Below are 20,377 nucleotides of genomic sequence, written 5' to 3'. Positions count from 1 at the left end.
GCGGTAAAAAGACATTCTCTGATGCTCGACTCTACATCGAGCAAAAGAAGAACCATGATGAGTGTCATTTATGGCACTCATAGGGTAGTCTTTTAGGGTTATTTCTTTCCCTTTTTTCATGCTTTCTTCTCTTATTTTTGGTCCTTTTTCCTTAGATTTCTCTTCCTCCTTTTTTCTTTATGGTTCTCGTTTTTTCCTCGTGTTTTCCTTTTATTTGGCTCTTTTTCCTTTTATTTCCTTTCTTTGTTTACTTGTGTAGGTATTTGGAGAATCACCTTTGCAAAGGAATCAAGTTGGGACCTTAATGATCAAGTAAGGAAGAAGCATTTGGCTAGAGAGGGCTTAGAGAGGCCTTAGAGAGGCCTCGGAGAGGTCTCCAAGGGCTTAGAGAGGCCTTAGAGGGCGCGGGTCAGTGTAGCCGCGGGCGCGGGTCAGTGGAGCCGCGGGCGCGGGTCAGTGGAGCCGCGGGCGCGGGTCAGTGGAGCCGCGGGCGCGGGCTCAAGAAGAGCAAATTGCAAGATTTTGGCAGGAGCTTCCCGCGGTTGCCCCGCGGGCTCTCCGCGGGCGCGGGAAATCTGGAGAGGGCGCTCCATCTCAGAGAGACCGCGGCCCCCTGATTGAGTTTTGGGAGCAGGGGATTAGCCACGGGCGCAGCATCTTTGGCCGCGGGCGCGGTTTTATCTTGCCGCGGGCGCGGGTGTTGCCCAGAACGCCCGCGGAGGGTTCCGTACCCATTTCTCCGCGGCCGCGAATTCATCGAGAGAGGCCGCGGGATTTGCCGGTTTCTTCTTTACCTATAAATAGAATTGTAATTCCTTTTTGAAAGGAACTTTATTTAATAATTTTTCATTAGCTTAGTTTTAGAGAGAGAATTTAGAGAGAAGTTAGAGAGAAGTTCTTGGTTTTGGATTTGTAACTCAACATTTGATCAATCAAGTTTGGATTTCTTCATTTTCAATCATCAATATTAGTGAGAATCTCTTCCTTCTTTCATCTCTTACTTACTTGCTATTTGATTTATGCTTGTTGCTTGTTTTTCTTTGGATTTGAATTTGATATTGTTGAATCTTTTTTATTTCTCTTAGATTTTGATATAGAATGATGATTAATGCAATTTCTAGTTATTTGTTCTTGAATTTCACCATGATTAGTGAGTAGATTAGTTGTTAGGGAAAGGGGGAAGCATGTTTGATTAATGAGATTGCTAGTTGATGCTCTTTGATTGATTGATTTTTTGCAATTAAATTGGTTGACATAGTTTTGCATGTGATTGATTAGACTAGGAGTGATCAACCTATAAGATTAATCTAGATTGCATTGCAACTCTTAATGACATGAACAATTGAATTGAAAGTTGCTCTAATTGATTGGGTTTGCTTGTGTTTCTTCTTGATTTGCCTTTCATAGTGATTTCTAGATTGGCCTATAGGAGATAGCATTTGAACTCTCTTGATTGCTACTATTGTTTGTCCATTGCAATACTTGAATTAATTGATTGAGCTCTAAATTAGCATTATCATTGAACTTGCATGTGGAACCCATATCCCTAGTGTTTAGACCTTTGATTTACTTGATTAGACTTGTTTTAGTTTACCATAGTGCCAACCATAATCTCAACTCCATCTTCGAGGTAGCTTGACTTAGACTCTAGTTTTCATCATTGCATTCCCTAGGGATCGACCCTTAACTTGCCCTATATTCATATAAGGTTGGTTAGGTGTTTACAAATTTAGTTTGACTTGGGGGAAGGGTAGATAACGACATACATTTTCCTCTTGTCAAAATGGCGCTATTGCCGGGGAATGCTATTGGTGCTTAGCTTTTGTTGTTGAGTCTACTTCATTTTAATTGAAAATACAAAATGATTTTGTTTCTTTAGGCTACACTTGTAGCCGTGCTACTAATATTTTTCTTTGAGTTTTGCATGCATAGAGCTCGTGATCGATCCATTGTGCCTTTTGACCCGGAAATTGAAAGGACTCTCTCAAGGAGAAGAATAGCTAATCGATCCTTGGGGTATAGTTCTTCAAGTGAAGAAGAGATTGAAGAAGAGCAAGGCATGGGAGAAAATCCGAGAGTGGCCTTGAAGGAGCTAGGAATACCCGGTGCTTATAGGTTTGAGAGCGGCATAGCTCCGCCTATAACACCGGCAAATGATTTCGAAATTCGGTCGGCCATGATCACCTTAATTGAGAGGAGGCAATATAGTGGGGCTAAGAATGAGAGCCCGTTGAACCATCTTAAAGAATTTGAGAAATATTGCAACACCATCAAAGTTAACGGAGTTTCTCAAGAGTTCATACGCCTCAAGTTGTTCCCCTTCTCTCTCATAGGAAGATCCTTAGAGTGGCTAGTAAAGAAGTGAAGCCTAACTCCTTGAGAACATGGGATGATGTTACAAAGGCCTTCTTGTCCCGCTTCTACCCTCAAAAGAAGACGGCGGAGGCAAGAGCCTTGATTCAAGGGTTCAAGCAAAGGCCAAATGAAAGCCTTTACGAAGCATGGGAGAGATACAAAGAGTATCAAAGGGAGTGCCCTCACCACGGAATCCCAACATACCAAGTGGTCCAAATCTTCTATGGCGGTTTAAGTCCCCAAGGCAATTCATGCCTTGATGGGGGGGGGGGGGGGGGGCGGGGGTCCTATCATGAACAAGACCGAAGAAGAAGTGGTGGACATTATTGAGGACGTGGTGATGTACTATAGAGATTGGCAAGATGGGAAGAGGGACTCTTCAAGCAAGCAATCTTCATTGTACTCGGTGGACCATCTAAATGCGATCAACAACCTTTCCTCCCAAATGACAAACTTGGGAAAGGAGATGACCGCAATCAAAGTCAAGTTGGAGAGCGCTTCTTTTTCTTCCCAAGCTTTGAATCTTCCCTCCCAACTTAAGGGGAGAGGTACTCTTTCTAACTCTTAACCCTCTCCCTCTTCACATAATATGCCTATGGGTTGTTTGTTTAGTGATGCATGTGGATCGTATGATCATGACTCTAGTAATTGTCCTAATGAATGTGTCGATGAGTTTGATAACAATGAGAGTGAGCATGTGAATTATGTGTCAAATAATAATGCTCAAAGGTTTGATAATCAAAGAGGTAAATGGAATAGGAACTACCAAAACCAAGGCAATTTTGACAACTATAACTAAGGTGGTGGTTATAGAAATCAAGGGAACCAAGGTTCTCGTGGTAGCTATAATAACCAAGGTTATAGTAGCCAAAATCAAAGCCAAAATTATGGTAATCAAAACCAAGGTTATGGAAATCACAACCAAGGTAGTGGTAACCATAATCAAGGTAGTGGTAACCATAATCAAGGTTATGGTCAAAATCAAAATAGGGGTACTTGGAACAATCAAGGGAGGGGCAATTTTCAAAATAATGCTCAAAGAGGTCCCCCACCCGGATTTGTTACAAGGACTCAAGGAGAACATTCCTATTCACAACCTTCTTCACCAAGGACCAATTTGGAAGAAATAATTGAGAATCAAACCAAGTTGTTGAACACATACATGGCCGTTAGTGATAAAAAGTTCAATGAAATGATGACCCACAATAAAATGCTTGAAAACCAAATTTCTCAACTTCCTAATGCTTTGAAAGATCATGCAAGCCCTTCTTCTTTACCTTCCCAAGGTCTTGATCCTAAGAAACACGTGAATGCTATTGTTACAAGGAGTGGTAAGGTTCTTGAGGAGAGATTGCCTAGAAAGGGTGAAGATAAGGAGATTCCTAGGGAAGCCTTGGTTGAAGATGAGGGGAGTAGGGCATCATTGGATGAGGTTGTGGTTGAGACACCTAGAGAGGTGAGAGTAGAGAAAGAAATTGTGAAACCCAAGCTCCCTTACCCACAAAAATTCATGAGACACAAATTGGATGAACAATTTGGGAGATTCATTGATATGCTAAAACAACTTCATCTTTCTCTACCTTTTACCGATGTGATTAACCAAATGCCAAATTATGCCAAATTCCTCAAGGACATTTTAAGTGGGAAAAGAACTTGTGAGGTTGTGGAGACTATCAATTTGACCGAAAATTGTAGTGCTATCATCATGAACAAAATGCCACCCAAATTGAAAGACCCCGGAAACTTCTCCATCCCTTGTGCCATTAACAAGATGCAAATTGATAATGCCTTATGTGACTTGGGAGCTAGTGTGAGCATAATGCCATATTCGGTTTATCAAAGACTTGAGCTAAGGGAACTCTTACCTTCTAACATTACCTTGCAATTAGCCGATAGGTCAATCAAGTTTCCAAAAGGTAAGGTAGAAGATGTTCCATTGAGGGTTGGGAAGTTTGTGTTCCTGGTGGATTTTATTGTGCTTGAAATGGATGAAGATGCTACCATTCCAATCATTTTAGGTAGACCCTTTCTTGCTACCTCGGGGGCTATGATTGATGTGAGGAGTGCAAAGATTTCCCTTAAGGTAGGAGATGAGGTCATTGAATTTGACTTGAATGAAAGCATGAAGTATCCATCTTCTTCTCTAGAAAATTGCATGATGATTGATTCACTTGATCATGTTGTGTCTTCCATACATGAGCACTTGCTCACCTCTAACGATGCTCTTGAGAATGTTTTGTTGAACAAGGACAAAGTAGGTACACCATGCAAGGAAATGGCATTCTATGAGGAATTGCTTAATGGAAGCATGGAGGAAGTGGATGAGCAAATGTGCTTGAAAATCTCAAGCCAAGAAGCTTTGCAAGCGGGCACATCAAAGGAAGGTAATGGTGTGCCTATGGTAGAGCTCAAACCTCTACCATCACACCTTAGGTATGAGTTCTTGGGCCCTCATTCCACTTACCCCGTGATAGTTAGTGCATCCTTGAGCGTGAGCCAAGCTCAAGCGTTATGTGGTGTTTTGAGAAAGCACCAAGGTGCTTTGGGATACACAATTGATGATCTTAAAGGTATAAGCCCCGCCTTGTGCCAACACCACATAACACTTGAGGAAGGCGCCCTTCCTTCTATTGAACGACAAAGAAAACTACATCCCCAAATGGGAGAGGTAGTAAAGAAGGAGATCACCAAGATATTGGATGCGGGAATCATATTCCCCATCTCTAGCTCAAGGTGGGTCTCCCCCGTGCATGTCGTTCCAAAGAAGGGGGGCATGACCGTGGTTGAGAATGAGAAGGGTGAGCTCATTCCAACTAGGACGGTCACGGGTTGGCGGATGTGTATAGACTATAGACGTCTAAACACATCCACCAAGAAGGATCACTTCCCTCTTCCATTTATTGATCAAATGCTTGAAAGACTAACTGTTTCCTCGATGGATATTCGGGATTCTTCCAAATCCCCATCCACCCCGATGATCAAGAGAAAACTACCTTCACATGTCCTTATGGGACCTTTTCCTATCGAAGAATGCCCTTTGGGTTATGCAATGCACCCGCTACATTCCAAAGGTGCATGATGAGTATTTTCGGGGACATGTTGGAGGAGGAAATGGAGGTCTTCATGGATGACTTTTCGGTGGGGGGTGTTTCATTTGAGGAGTGCCTTGTGAACCTTGAGAAGTGTTTGGAAAGATGTGTTAAGGTCAATCTTGTTTTGAATTGGGAAAAATGCCACTTCATGGTGGAGGAGGGTATAGTGCTTGGGCACAAGATTTCAAATAGAGGCATTGAGGTGGATAAGGCAAAAATAGAAGTGATTGAGAAACTTCCACCTTCGGTGAATGTCAAGGGTGTGAGATCGTCCTTGGTCATGCGGGTTTTTATAGGAGATTCATCAAGGATTTTTCACTTATTGCTAAGCCCCTAAATGACCTTCTTTAAAAGGATGTTGAGTTCATTTTTGATGGCAAATGCTTGAAGGCATTTGATAGATTGAAGAAGGCCCTAATCTCCACTCCTATTGTTCAAGCCCCAAGGTGGGATCTTCCTTTTGAATTGATGTGTGATGCGAGTGATTGGGCGATTGGAGGTGTTTTGGGACAACGTGTAGAAAAGAAGCTTCATGTGATTTATTATATGTCCAAGACATTCAATGGGGCTCAAAAGAACTACACAACAACGGAAAAGGAATTTTTAGCAATTGTGCACTCTTTTGAGAAATTCCGTTGTTACTTGTTGGGTTCCAAGACCATAGTCTTCACGGATCACGCGGCCCTCAAGTATCTCTTTGCCAAGAAAGAGTCCAAGCCTAGATTGATTCGATGGGTGCTTGAATTGCAAACTTTTGAGATTGAGATTAGGGACAAGAAGGGTGCGGAGAATGTTGTGGCGGACGATCTTTCTCGCCTTGAGGGTGATCAAATTCATGATGATGGTTCACCAATTGAGGATAGAATGCTTGATGACTTCTTATATGCCATAGAGGTGAAGGAACTCCCATGGTATGCCGACTTGGTGAATTTTCTAGCATGTGGGGAGTTTCCACCCTCCTTCTCAAAGAACCAAATTAAAGGAAGAAAATCAAAAGGGAGGCAAGACATTACTTGTGGGATGATCTAATCTTATACAAACGAGGGGTTGATGGCTTACTTAGGCGTTGTGTTCCAAATGAAGAGGTGCCTAGTGTTTTAAGGATGTGCCACTCGGACCCTAATGGTGGGCATATGGGTGTTTCCAAGACCGCTACCAAGGTTCTTCAATGTGGTTTGTGGTGGTCGAATCTCTTCAAAGACTCATGGGGCTTTGTGAATTCATGTGACCGATGTCAAAGGGTTGGGAATATCTCCAAGAGGAATGAGATGCCTCAACAGCCCATTCTTGAGTTAGAGGTGTTCGATGTTTGGGGGATTGACTTCATGGGACCATTCCCATCTTCATATGGTAATAAATTCATACTTGTGGCTGTGGACTATGTTTCTAAATGGGTAGAGGCCATTGCCTCCCCTACTAATGACCAAAAAGTAGTGTTGAAGTTGTTCAACAAAATCATCTTCCCAAGGTTTGGCATGCCTAAGGCTGTGATAAGCGATAACGGATCTCATTTTGTTCATAACGCCTTCCAAAAGATGTTGAGGAAACATGGAGTGCATCAACGGTTCGGCCTTCCATATCATCCTCAATCGAGTGGCCAAGTCGAGGTCTCCAATCGTCAAATAAAGCTCATTCTTGAGAAGACGGTTGCAAGGAATAAAAAGGATTGGTCGGACAAGTTAGATGATGCTCTTTGGGCTTATAGGAAGTCTTTCAAGACGCCTATTGGTACCACTCCATATCGCCTTGTCTATGGCAAATCGTGCCATCTCCCGGTAGAGCTTGAACATCGTGCCTTGTGGGCCATCAAGAAGATAAATTTTGACTTAGCTAGTGCGGGGGAGAAGAGGTGGTTGGATCTTCATGAGTTAGAGGAACTTCGACTTAATGCTTACGATTGTGCTAGCACCTATAAAGCTCGCTCCAAGGAGGTTCATGACAAGTTGATTGAGAAAAAGGAGTTTTGTGTAGGTAACAAAGTCCTCCTCTACAATTCAAGGATGAAGTTGTTCCCCGGAAAGCTCATGTCAAGATGGAGTGGACCATTCTTGGTGAAAGATGTTTTTGATAATGGTGCCATGGAGATTTCTCCTTTGAACTCCTCATCTTCATTCAAAGTTAATGGTCATTGGCTCAAGAAGTACTATGATGGAGTGTTTGTTGGACTTGTTCACAAAATGATTCTTTTTAAGCCACCTTGAGATGGTGGTGCACGTCGAGCTAACGATGTTAACCAAAAGCGCTTACGGGAGGCAACCCGGATTCTCATCTCATTTCTCTTTCCTTTCTTTTCTTTTATTTTTCCTTGATTGGTTTTTGATTTTATTTTGAGTTGGTTTTGTGTTTGCTTTGTAGGTCACCTATTATCATCACTTGTTGGAAAGAAGGGGTTTGAAGAAGAGTTTAGAGTGCAGGGGAGAGGGCTCCTCGAGGGTTTGGAGAGACCTCGGGGGCCTTTTCACCTCTTTGAGGCATTTCGATCCAGGGACTTCCCGCGGTTGCCCCGCGGTCTCTCCGCGGGCGCGGGAAGTTTTGGAGAGGCCTCGGCAAATCTGGAGAGGGCGCGGCCCTCATATCAAGCAAAATTGAATTTCATTCCAGGGACTTCTCGCGGTTGCCCCGCGGTCTCTCCGCGGGCGCGGGAGGTTTTGGAGAGGGCGCGTCATGTTTGGAGAGGGCGCGGCCTATATTCAAGCTCATTTGGAAATCCATTCCAAGGACTTCCCGCGGTTGCCCTGCGGTCTCTCCGCGGGCGCGGGAGGTTTTGGAGAGGGTGCGGCAAATCTGGAGAGGGCGCGGACCTCGTCAGGTATAAAAATTCTAAAAATTCCAGGAGGTCCCCGCGGTTGCCCCGCGGTCTTTCCGTGGGCGCGGCATATTCGGGAGAGGGCGCGGCGATCTGGGTTTATTACCCGGGCGCGCCCCTCCTTTCTCTCTCTTCTCTCTTATTTCCTCTTCTTCTCCTTATTTTTCCCCTTTCTCTCTCTACCTCCTCTCAACCCCTAACCCCAAAACATCAATTTCTCACAAATTTCTTCACCTTTTGCCTAAAATTTTCACAAATTCTTCCATATTCCTCCATTTTCAACACTCCTACTCTTCTTTCTCATGGTTTTTCGGGAAATTTCGGGTCTTTGAAGTGCCTTGAGTTTAATTTGAGTCTCCAATCTTGGTACCTTGTAGTTTTGTGGTGGTTTGGTTGGATTTGTAAGGAGGGTTGTGAGTAATTTTGGTGGAAGTTGTTTTGTTTGAGGGAGTTTGTTGTGTTCTTGTGAATTATGTGAATTTTGTTAAAATGGATTTGATAAGAAGAGTCAAAAGTAGCAAGAAGCGCTCAAACCAATCCCCCGGCCAATCTTCTCAAGGCCAATCCTCAAACCCTCAACCCCAACCGCATTCCGCAACTCAAGATGGTGCTCCTCCTCCTCCTCTTCCCCCTCTCAAGTTTTGGAACCGGTCTAAACAAACCCCCATCTATAACAAAATGAAAGACCGGAAGTTTAGACCCTCCCGCCATTACTTTCGTAAGGACATGGCCAAGCTAGGAATTGAAAATGACCTTGACATCCTGCTAAATAACCTAAGCTTGGGTGAGTTTCTAAAGTCGGCCCCTAGAACCTATTTGGAGCCTTCCATTGAGTTTTTCTCCACATTTGAGTTCAATAAGGTGGGGGAAACCGACTTTATTATTTCCTTCCAACTCTTCAATGTCAAACACACCATGACCCTAGCCGAGTTCAATGTAGCCCTTGGTTTCAACCCCAATGGTGATATCTTCGAGCCCCTTATCTCCCTAGTCCAATCTGAGTATAATGAGGTTTCTTGGTGGAGAACCATAGCCAACAAGAGGGAGTTTGATTCGAAAAAGTCTCTTGCTAGTGAGATTATCCATCCGGCCCTTAGGATCCTTCATAGAATTCTTGGGTATTCGGTTTTTAATAAGCAAGATTTGGGGAAGTTGTCTCGAGAGGAGATTATGGTGTTATGGATGGCTACCAAGCCGGAGTTAGGGTCAAGGATTAATTTTGGCTATATCTTCATGAATTGTTATAAGGATATAATGCATGGGGTCAAAACGGGGGAAATTCATTGTGGGAGCATGGTGACACGTCTTGTGTCGTATTTTAAGCAAGAGGGGTTCTTGAAGTCTTGCACTCCGGTTGGAAGGAGTGAAGACGTGTGGATTAGTTTGAAGCAAGTTAACACTTTGCGTTTCATAACTAGCACTAGGAGAACCGGCACTTACTCTTGGCTAGTGAGAAATATCCACCATTGCCTTCTCCCTAACCCGGCCGCCACCTCCATCCTTCGTGAGGCTAGACACATTTGGATGGTCCCTAGGGACAATGGGAGGATTGAAGATGAGATGGAGGAGGATGATGAGATTGATGGGAGCGATGAGAATGATGAGGAAGAGGAGGAAGGAAGAGGAGAAGAATATGATGAAGAGCAACAGCAACCGCCACTACAACAACAACATGAGCATTTTCATGATGATGCTCAAAGAAGAAGAAGAGAAAGAAGACATCAAAGACAACAACAACAACAAGATTTCCAAGGAGATGCTTATCTCCGAGAGATGGAGGCCATGAGAGACAACATGGAGCGCATGCAATTGAGCATGCAAGGTATGTATTCGGACCACCAAACTTTGTCTTATCAAACTAGCGCCTTGTATGACGCTAGTGTGCGTAGGGGGGAGGTTACACATCCGGTCAACTACCCCTATGTGCCGCCCTAATTAGGGCCGGTACCTTCCTGGGGTGGTGACAACCTCCCTACGTACCCTTATTGGCCCGGGGTTGAGGACCCCAATGTGCCAAGGCGCGACTTCCCGCCTTATGATTATAGGGTCTCGGGGGGGAGTGATTATCGGGGTGATCCCGCATACTATTATGTTCACCCCCATCACCCCGAGCCCCTTGTTCAGCGTGAGCCCTTCGACCAATTGACCCGATCCCAACTTGACCTATTCAAGGGTCACTATGGTTTTCCTCCCGGTTACACCGGAGGTTGGGATACGGGAGATGATGGTGCCGGCCCTAGTGGCCAATAGTCCCCTTATGCATGTTTGTTTCCCTTTTTGTTCTCCCCCTTCCCTATTTTGCATATTTGTAGGCATCGCGGTCGATGCCTTCATTTTGTGAGGGGGGAGGGTCAAAAAGGATGTTTTATGTTGGTTTGGGGGAGGCACCTTGGGCTCGATGGGAAGTCTTTGATAAGGCTTTTGGTGGATTTTTGCTAATGGTCTCGTTGGTCTGTTGCTTGTTGTTGTTTTGTTTCATTTCTTGATGTTTTTGGGAGTATTTTCAAAAAAAAAAAATTTATTATTAATTTTGATGATGATGGTTTCTCTAGGTTTTTGTATATAGTTTGTGTCTAAGTGTTTTATCGTTTGCTTTTGTTTGGAAGTTACTAACAATTTCATTTTGTATACATATTTTTTTTTCTTTACCTCACCTTGCTCGTAGCCTATGCTTTGGATTGTGGAACCTTTTGGAGAAGCACGTTCCTACTCCTTGGGTACTTTAATTTAGCACGGATGCTTGGTGAGGCCTTTCTTATTTTACCTCTATATTTTCACTTCTTCATTTTCTTGGTTGCTTAGATTAGGATTAGATTTAGGAGAAGTTGAACGGTTCGAGGATGTATGAATTTAACACCTAGTGTGTTTGGGGTCTTTGGCGATGTGGCCATTAGACCGCTTGTATGTCGATTGGGATAAACGTGTTATGATTGCATCTTTGCCCTTTTCCTCTTTCCCCTTCTTGTCCTTATCTAAGTTTTTCCACCTTCTCTTTTCTTTTCTTTCCCTTTCTTTTATTCTTGTTTGTGTGCGTAACTTTTTGAGGCTTTATTTTCACTCTTTCTCTTTTTGAAAATTGGACTTGTATGCAATGGACTTTTGCTTTTGAATAATAGTCTTCATAGGTAATAATGGTATGCACGGTTTGAGATTACGTTTGGTTGATTCTAGGATAAAGCATGCTAAGATAGTTGTCTAGAACTAGGGGGATCATGAAACCGGATTCTACTCGTTTGTGGCATGTTGGTAGTTTCTCCCTATCTTTGATTTGACAACCTTAGTGAGTTTTTGCTACAACCATGTAAGATGCATATTTGTTCAAGCTTTCATCAAATTCTTGCATGAGCGGCATAAATCCTTGATTTTCACAAACCTAATCTAGAATCTTAGCGTATGATTCCTAAGACCGTGACCGAACTACCTAGGGAGGACAAAGGCAATTTTTCGGGGAGGTATTTTCTTTTTTCTAGGATAGTCCCTTTATGTTTACTTTTCTTTTATTGGTTTGGGATACATTTGCCTACTTGTTACCCCTTTGAACCTTTTTCCCTCTTTTCAAGCCGCATAATTAGATATCTTGAGCCTTTTGTTTCGTTCTCCTTCTTTTTGGTTTTTGTGAAGCAAGGGTCAATGTTTGGTGATTGTGGTCTATGAAGTTGGAGTTTGGTTCGAATTGGTACACATAATTGAGTTGTTTATATTTGGTAAATAATGGCAAATGCTTATGTAAAAGTCGTCCTTAGTAAAAGAGGCAAGGATGTTAATAAATGCATATTTGAAAAAAGCCGTCCGAATTGAAAAAAGGCAAGGACTAATGCTTTTAAGGAGTACGAGAAAATACAAACAAATTTTTAAATGAGAAAATGCAAAAAAAAAAATATATAAATAATAAAAAGAAAACCATAAATATTCAAGTGTCTTTCTCCTCTTTATGCACTGAGGACAATGTTTCTTTTAGCTTGGGGGGAAAAGCGTTTGCGCTTTTTGTTCTTATGTTTGTAGATTGTTGCTTTAAATAAGCTTGGGGGTGTTAATACGTTTTTGTTTGGTGATTACTTAAGTTTGGTGTTGAGATTTGGCCGGTCTTTGCTTCACAATTTAGGATAACCACCAAATTTTAAATTTTAGCCTACCTTAACCCTTCTTGCCTTACGTTACAACCTTGGGGAAGACCTTTGGACCTAGGAGTTAAGTCTTTCATCGGTGGAGGGAATCATGGGTTGTAGATTAAGGAAAGGGGATGCGAAATCAAGATGTTAAGTAGCCCAAAATGTTGATCTTTTTCCGGTTCCTTCGCGGAATCTATGAGATGCTCACTAAGGGGAGACATGAGATTAGTAGGGGGAACGCGGTAAGACCGTTTGGATGAAAGTGGAATGTGATAACTAGTTCCTATGCTTAGCATATTTATGTTTCAATCAACCTTAGGTATCTTATAACGTGCATACCATAATTCACTTTAGAAAGGTTGCTATTCATTTGAATTATAGTCTCTTTGTAAAGTCCATTTCGTAAAGATTTTGTTTCCTTTTTCCTCTTTATTTTCCTTTTCTGGTTTGCCTCTTGGGGGTTTGGTGGAGAGTTATGGGTAAACTCTTAGGATACCCTTACGAGAGCATCACTCGTCCTCTAGGGCGATCTAGGGGTTTAAATGGCTTGTTGTAGCTAAAAACAACTGTGATTCCTACGACAGTGAGTCTTAGTGTAAATCCTCGCCCCTCTTTTTCTTTTTGCTTTGAATAAGCCCTTCTTATTCCTTTTTAGCCTTTGTTTTGCTCGGGACGAGCAAAAGTCTAGCTTGGGGGAATTTGATGCGTGTAATTTATGGCACTCATAGGGTAGTCTTTTAGGGTTATTTCTTTCCCTTTTTTCATGCTTTCTTCTCTTATTTTTGATCCTTTTTCCTTAGGTTTCTCTTCCTCCTTTTTTCTTTATGGTTCTCGTGTTTTCCTTTTATTTGGATCTTTTTCCTTTTATTTCCTTTCTTTGTTTGCTTGTGTAGGTATTTGGATAATCACCTTTGCAAAGGAATCAAGTTGGGACCTTAATGGTTAAGGAAGAACCATTTGGCTAGAGAGGGCTTAAAGAGGCCTCGGAGAGGTCTCCAAGGTATTTCCAGCAGGCCGCGGGCGCGGGTCAGTGGAGCCGCGGGCGCGGGCTCAAGAAGAGCAAATTGCAAGATTTTGGCAGGAGCTTCCCGCGGTTGCCCCGCGGGCTTTCCGCGGGCGCGGGAAATCTGGAGAGGGCGCTCCATCTCAGAGAAACCGCGGCCCCCTGATTGAGTTTTGGGAGCAGGGGATTAGCCGCGGGCGCGGGTTTATCTTGCCGCGGGCGCGGGTGTTGCCCAGAAAGCCCGCGGAGGGTTCCGTACCGCGGCCGCGAATTCATCGAGAGAGGCCGCGGGATTTGCCGGTTTCTTCTTTACCTATAAATAGAATTGTAATTCCTTTTTGAAAGGAACTTTTTTTAATAATTTTTCATTAGCTTAGTTTTAGAGAGAGAATTTAGAGAGAAGTTAGAGAGAAGTTCTTGGTTTTGGATTTGTAACTCAACATTTGATCAATCAAGTTTGGATTTCTTCATTTTCAATCATCAATATTAGTGAGAATCTCTTCCTTCTTTCATCTTTTACTTACTTGCTATTTGATTTATGCTTGTTGCTTGTTTTTCTTTGGATTTGAATTTGATATTGTTGAATCTTTATTATTTCTCTTAGATTTTGATATAGAATGATGATTAATGCAATTTCTAGTTATTTGTTCTTGAATTTCACCATGATTAGTGAGTAGATTAGTTGTTAGGGAAAGGGGGAAGCATGTTTGATTAATGAGATTGCTAGTTGATGCTCTTTGATTGATTGATTTGTTGCAATTAAATTGGTTGACATAGTTTTTCATGTGATTGATTAGACTAGGAGTGATCAACCTATAAGATTAATCTAGATTGCATTGAAACTCTTAATGACATGAACAATTGAATTGAAAGTTGCTCTAATTGATTGGGTTTGCTTGTGATTCTTCTTGATTTGCCTTTCATAGTGATTCCTAGATTGGCCTATAGGAGATAGCATTTGAACTCTCTTGATTGCTACTATTGTTTGTCCATTGCAATACTTGAATTAATTGATTGAGCTCTAAATTAGCATTATCATTGAACTTGCATGTGGAACCCATATCCCTAGTGTTTAGACCTTTGATTTACTTAATTAGACTTGTTTTAGTTTACCATAGTGCCAACCATAATCTCAACTCCATCTTCGAGGTAGCTTGACTTAGACTCTAGTTTTCATCATTGCATTCCCTAGGGATTGACCCTTAACTTGCCCTATATTCATATAAGGTTGGTTAGGTGTTTACAAATTTAGTTTGACTTGGGGGAAGGGTAGATAACGACATACATTTTCCTCTTGTCAAACCAGCAGCTGTCTAAGTCGGCATCCACGTCGACTTATCCAGATAGTTTCAAGAATACCTCAGTGAGGAATTCACAATCTGTATATGGGACTCCGTCAGGCGACCCTTCCGTCCATACGGGTCCCCATGTAATCAACTCGGCACAGTATATGGCCCAGCCATTATACAGGCCACCTACTTTGCCTTACGTCCAGCCTGCCTTCTTTGGAGGACAGGCGGCATACCATTACCAGCCTATGGACTGGCAGCTTCGGCTACAAAACCTTGGAGAACAACCCTCTACGTTTTCCAAGGAGATAGCCGAGGCCGAACAGCCAGCCAAAGTTAAAAATGTGTTGGTGGGGACCTATGACGGTACCTCCAACCCAGAAGATCACCTTCTGGCATACACCCAGCTCATGTACTTACAAGGGTTGGATGATGCCGCATGGTGTCGCTGCTTCCCAGCTACCCTGAAGGGCATATCCCAACAGTGGTTCGGCAATCTGCTGGCTGGTTGTATTAACAGCTTCAAGACGCTTGCGTTCTTATTTGCTTCCAACTTCTCTATGAACATCCCTGCAAAGAAAACAAGTCTCGACCTGAGCAATGTGCAGCAGGGAGATAGAGAAGGGTTGCGCTCCTACGTCAGGCGGTTTAATCTGGTGAGAATCCAGATTCAAGGGCTGTCTGACGAGGTAGCTTATACAGACTTCTCCAAAGGTCTGAAGGACAGGTCGACTTTCAAGTTCGACCTCGTCCATAAGAAAATCTTCACCCTCCAAGGAGCCCTGATGGAGGCAGAAGCCTATATATAGGCGACCGAACTTTGCTCCTCAAATAAGCAGTCGGACTCCAAAAAGTCTGACAAGCAGAAGGAGAGTCGGCTTGCTCAGCGTCTCTAAAACCTGAAGAGAGCAAGAAGAAAGAAGAGATCTAGGCGATTGATAACTCCGATCAACCGGCCCAGAAGATGAAAAAAAGTGGAAACCGTACGTTCCAAGGTACGAGTTCCACAAGGACAGTTACTCCATCCTTATGGAGATAAAGGATCGGCTGAATCTAGAGAAGTCGACTCCAATGAAAGATTCCGCTGAGAATCGAAACAAAAACAAGCACTGCCATTACCATGAGGATGTCGGCCACGACACCAACGACTGCTTCAACCTCAAGCGGACACTTGATCGTCTGGCCGACAAAGGGGTGTTGAAATCCTATGTGAAGTCCAAAGTGACTTCCAAAGCGAATCCGGGGCAGTCCGGCAAGAAGACTCCCCAGCCTACTGGTAGTTCCGAAACCGATGAGGAGCCGGTCTACACTATAGCAGGCGGATTCGCCGGAGATGGCCCGACCATGCGGGGCACCAAGGACCATCTCAGAAAGATGGTTCATTCTGTTGAAGAGGGACAGGCGGTTAGCACATCCGCCTTCCCCGAAGTCATCATCACCGAGAAGGACAGGTGCAAAGTCCGTCGGCCGCATGATGACCATGTGGTCATAGAATGCAAAGTGGCCAACCAAAAAGTTGGTCGCATCTTGATTGACACAGGAAGCTCCTCAGACATCATTAGCCGCAAATGCCTATCCAACCTCAAATATAAGCCAAATAGCATGCATAACGTCTCCCATCCACTTGTTGGATTTGGGGGAGGAGTTGTGCACCCAGTCGGACGGATAGATTTACCTGTCCGGCTGGGAGAGAAGGGTGACGGTCGGCACATGACCATCCGGTTTCTGGTAATCGAAGAGCTGAGCGCCTACAATCTCATTCTTGGCCGACCAACTCTTAACGAGTGCAAGGCCGTCATCATCCCTTCTCTTATGTTGGTCAAGTATGAGAGGGATGATGGAACTGTTGGCTCCCTGAGCGGGGACCAGAAGACGACTCGAGAGTGCTATCTCTCGAACGTCAGACCTGCGACTGCTACAGCCGGTCAGGGCAAAGAGCCAAAAGATCTTGATGAAATCAAGGATGATCTTCGGCCCCACCAGCCGCCAAGAAAAGAAAAATTGACCAGCTGGTGGTGGTCAAAAAAGAAAAGCAATAGCAATCACTAACAGTGGATCTAAAAAAGAAGCCCATTCAAAGACATTTTTGCCTTTGAAGTGGAAGAGATGCCAGGCATCAGCCCGGATCTTGCTGTCCACAAACTCGCCGTGGATCTAAAAAAGAAGCCCATTCGGCAAAAGAAAAGAAATCACGGCGAGGAAAGAAGTCAGGCGGCAGCCGCCGAAGTAAAAAAAGCTGTTAGACGCCGGGTTCATTCAGAAATGTAACTTCCCTGACTGGGTTGCGAATATTGTGCTTGTAAAGAAGCCGAATGGTACCTGGCGCATGTGCGTTGACTACATTGACTTGAACAGAGCATGTCCGAAGGATAGTTATCCACTTCCAAAGATCGACAGCCTGGTCGACTCTATAGCCGGACATGCCCTGATGGCTTCCACCAGATTCCCCTGTGGAGAAAAGATTAAGAAAGACGACATTCATCACTGATCAAGGGTTATTCTGTTATACGGTGATGTCGTTTGGTTTGAAGAATGCGCCGGCTACTTTCCAACGGATGATTAATACGGTCTTCATTAATCAAGTTGGGAGGAATGTGGAGGCGTATATTGATGACATGATAGTCAAATCCAAGCAGCAGGCGGATCACCTTGCTGACCTCCGAGAAACATTTGCCACATTCAAGCGGCACAAGGTCATGCTCAATCCTAAGAAGTGTGTCTTAGTGTTGAGTCTGGGAAGTTTCTCGGATTCCTAAATGATCAAAGGGGGATAAAGGCCAACCCTGAAAAAATACAGGCGGTCATTGACATGCAGTCGCCCCATACTGTCAAAGAAGTACTAAAGTTAACAGGTTATCTAGCGGCCTTGGGGAGATTCCTCAGCCGGTCAGGTGACAAGTGCCTCTACTTCTTCCAGGCGGTCAGGAAAAAGACTATGTTTGAATGGGGGGATGATGTTGAGGCGGCCTTCCAAAAATTGAAGCAACAATTGCACTCTTTGCCAAGGTGGTCAGCCCTCTGCCCAAAGAGACGCTCTACATGTACCTGGCTGTCTCAGATCATGCCCTCAGTGCCATTCTTCTTGCTGAAAGAGACGGCACGCAGCTCCCGGTCTATTTCATTAGCCACGTTCTCAGGAACGTAAAGCTTCAGTACCCCATGGTTGAAAAATTTGGCCTTGCTCTTTACATGGCTATCAAGAAGTTGAAGCCTTACTTCTTGGCACATCCGGTAGTGGTCTACACTGACCAGCCGATCAAGCGGCCAATGACAACCCTAGAATCATCAGATCGAATGCTCAAATGGGCTATTAAGTTACAGGGACTGGAAATCACTTTCGAACCAAGGAAGGCAATAAAGGGACAGGCATTCGCCGACTTTATTGTCGAAATGACAAGGCCGGCTGCGCTGGATAATACTGATCAGGTTTGGAAAGTGTATGTGGATGGGAGCTCCACTATGAACGGTTGTGGTGCAGGAGTTACATTAGTCCCTTGAAGGGGATAAGTATGAGCATGCACTACGGTTCAAGTTCCAGGCTTCAAATAATGAGGTCGAATATGAAACCCTACTAGCCTTCATCCGCATGTGCAAGGCGGCAGGGGCAACTAAGATTGACGCCTGCTCTAACTCCCAGTTGGTCGTAAGCCAATACCATGGTGATTATGAAGCCACCCATCCGGCTATGATCAAATACTTGCAGGCGGTCAAAGCTGAGGTTGGGACACTTGAAGAATTCAATCTGAGTCAAGTGCCTCGGTCCGAAAACAATCAGGCGGATGCTCTGTCTAAGCTAGCATCATCCGCCTCATGCGACACACCTCGGTCAGTCTTTTGGGAAGTAATGGAAAAGCGAAGCATTGAAGAAAATCCCATTGGAGTACTTGACCAAACTTCTACTTGGATGGACAGCATCCGAGCATATTTGCTAGACGGCACGCTGCCGGATTCAACTCTAGAAGCCGTCGCACTGAAAAAACGTGCGGCCAATTTTGAAATTCGTAAAGGAGAGCTTTTTAAGAAAGGCTTTCTACAGCCGCTCTTAAAATGCATCACCCCCGAAAAGGGGCAGAAAATTCTGGAAGACCTACATGCGGGCTTTTATGCCTCACATATAGGAACCAGGCGGCAGGGCTATTTCTGGCCTACCCTGGAGAAGGTGTGATAAATGTCAAAAATTCGGCAAGCTTATACATCGTCCGGCCACCGACTTTACGGCCATCCATAGCCCAGTTCCATTCGCCAAGTGGGGCATGGACATCTTAGGGCCCTATACTTCTGCATCAGGCGGACGGTGGTGTATCTTTGTTACCGTAGATTATTTCATCAAATGGGTAGAGGCAGAGGCGGTCAAAAACATCAAGACAAAGGACGTCATCTCCTTCATCTGCAAGAATATCATCACCCGGTTCGGGGTGCCTATGTCTATGGTTTTTGACAATGGTCCTCAATTTGAGACGCCTCAACTCAAGACTTGGTTGGGAGATCAAGGGATCTCAAGTTGTTTTGCATCAGTCGTCCGGCCCCAAGCAAACGGCCAGGCCGAAGCCTTCAACAAGTTAATCTCATACGGCATAAAAAAGAAGATTGAAAGAGCTGGCGGCCTATGGGCGGATGAGCTTCCACACGTCCTATGGGCCATTAGAACAACAGCGAAAGGGGCAACTGGACAAACCCCATTTCTCATGGTGTACGGTGTAGAGGTTGTCTTACCCATCGAACACTATGAGCCGACTCTTCGAATCATGTTGTATGATGAAGAGGCAAACTGGGAGGCCATGCGCCTGGCATTGGACTCACTTCCAGAGCGCAAGGGCAATGTTGCCTTGCGCCATGAGATCTACCGTTTGAGAATGACTTGGGCCTACAACAAGAGAGTACACAAGCGACCCCTAAAGGTTGGGGATTTTGTGCTACGGAAAATGGAGGCAGTCGGTAGGGCGAATGAGCAGGGAAAGCTAACCCCAAATTGGGAAGGCCCCTACCGTATCTATGAAGAAGTAAGAGGTGACACCTACCGTTTGGAGACACCAGACGGCAGGCATCTACCTAGAACTTGGAATGTGGATAATTTGAAAAAGTATTACTTCTGAAATCTTGTAAATTTTTCTCATTAATGAAAATCTGCTTTCTTTCCCAAACTATGTCTTTTCATAGAGAGTCGCCTACACAATGTGCAGACGGACCATGCTCAAAATTTTATCACAAAGTGCCGCCTGCACAATGTGCAGACGGACATATATCACGATTACATTGTAGAACACTGCCTGCACAATTTGCAGACGGAACGAGTTTAAAATTTTATTGTAGGGTACCGCCTGCACAATGCGCAGGTGGCCTTATTCACTTAGCGTTTGGTTCAAGTACCTTATAAAGGGACCACCTGACCAAAGAAAAGTCGTCCCTAAACTTACTCACCTTTATAAAAATAAAAAAATAAAAAAGCTAAGTGCTAAAAACTTAGCGGCTACCTAATCTTCTATTAAGAGGCCGAAGGCCGGATATATTTTATTTAAGAAGTCATTTGCTCTAACATGAGTATGACTGTCTGCTCCAACATAAGTCAGACAACCGGCGATGTCCATTTGGGCGAATTCGTCGAAGAGTGCATCTCCCATTTGGGTGGTACATTGCTCTATAAACCAAAAACAAACGGCCCTACCGTCTGCGTTAAGGCAACGCTCGCAGTCGTTTGATTTAATCTAACTCGAAATCTAAAAAGC

The 20,377-nt window shown here is 44.0% G+C and overlaps 1 pseudogene; it reads right to left on the bottom strand.

The window, feature by feature from the left end:
- Window positions 1-2,450: 2,450 nt before the first annotated feature.
- LOC145569734 (small nucleolar RNA R71) lies at window positions 2,451-2,549 on the bottom strand (annotated as a pseudogene).
- Window positions 2,550-20,377: the final 17,828 nt, after the last annotated feature.

Source organism: Chenopodium album, chromosome 11 (genome assembly GCF_948465745.1).
Source record: "Chenopodium album chromosome 11, dcCheAlbu1.1, whole genome shotgun sequence".
Classification (NCBI taxonomy): Eukaryota; Viridiplantae; Streptophyta; class Magnoliopsida; order Caryophyllales; family Amaranthaceae; genus Chenopodium; species Chenopodium album.
This window is presented reverse-complemented; position numbering and strand designations above follow the sequence as displayed.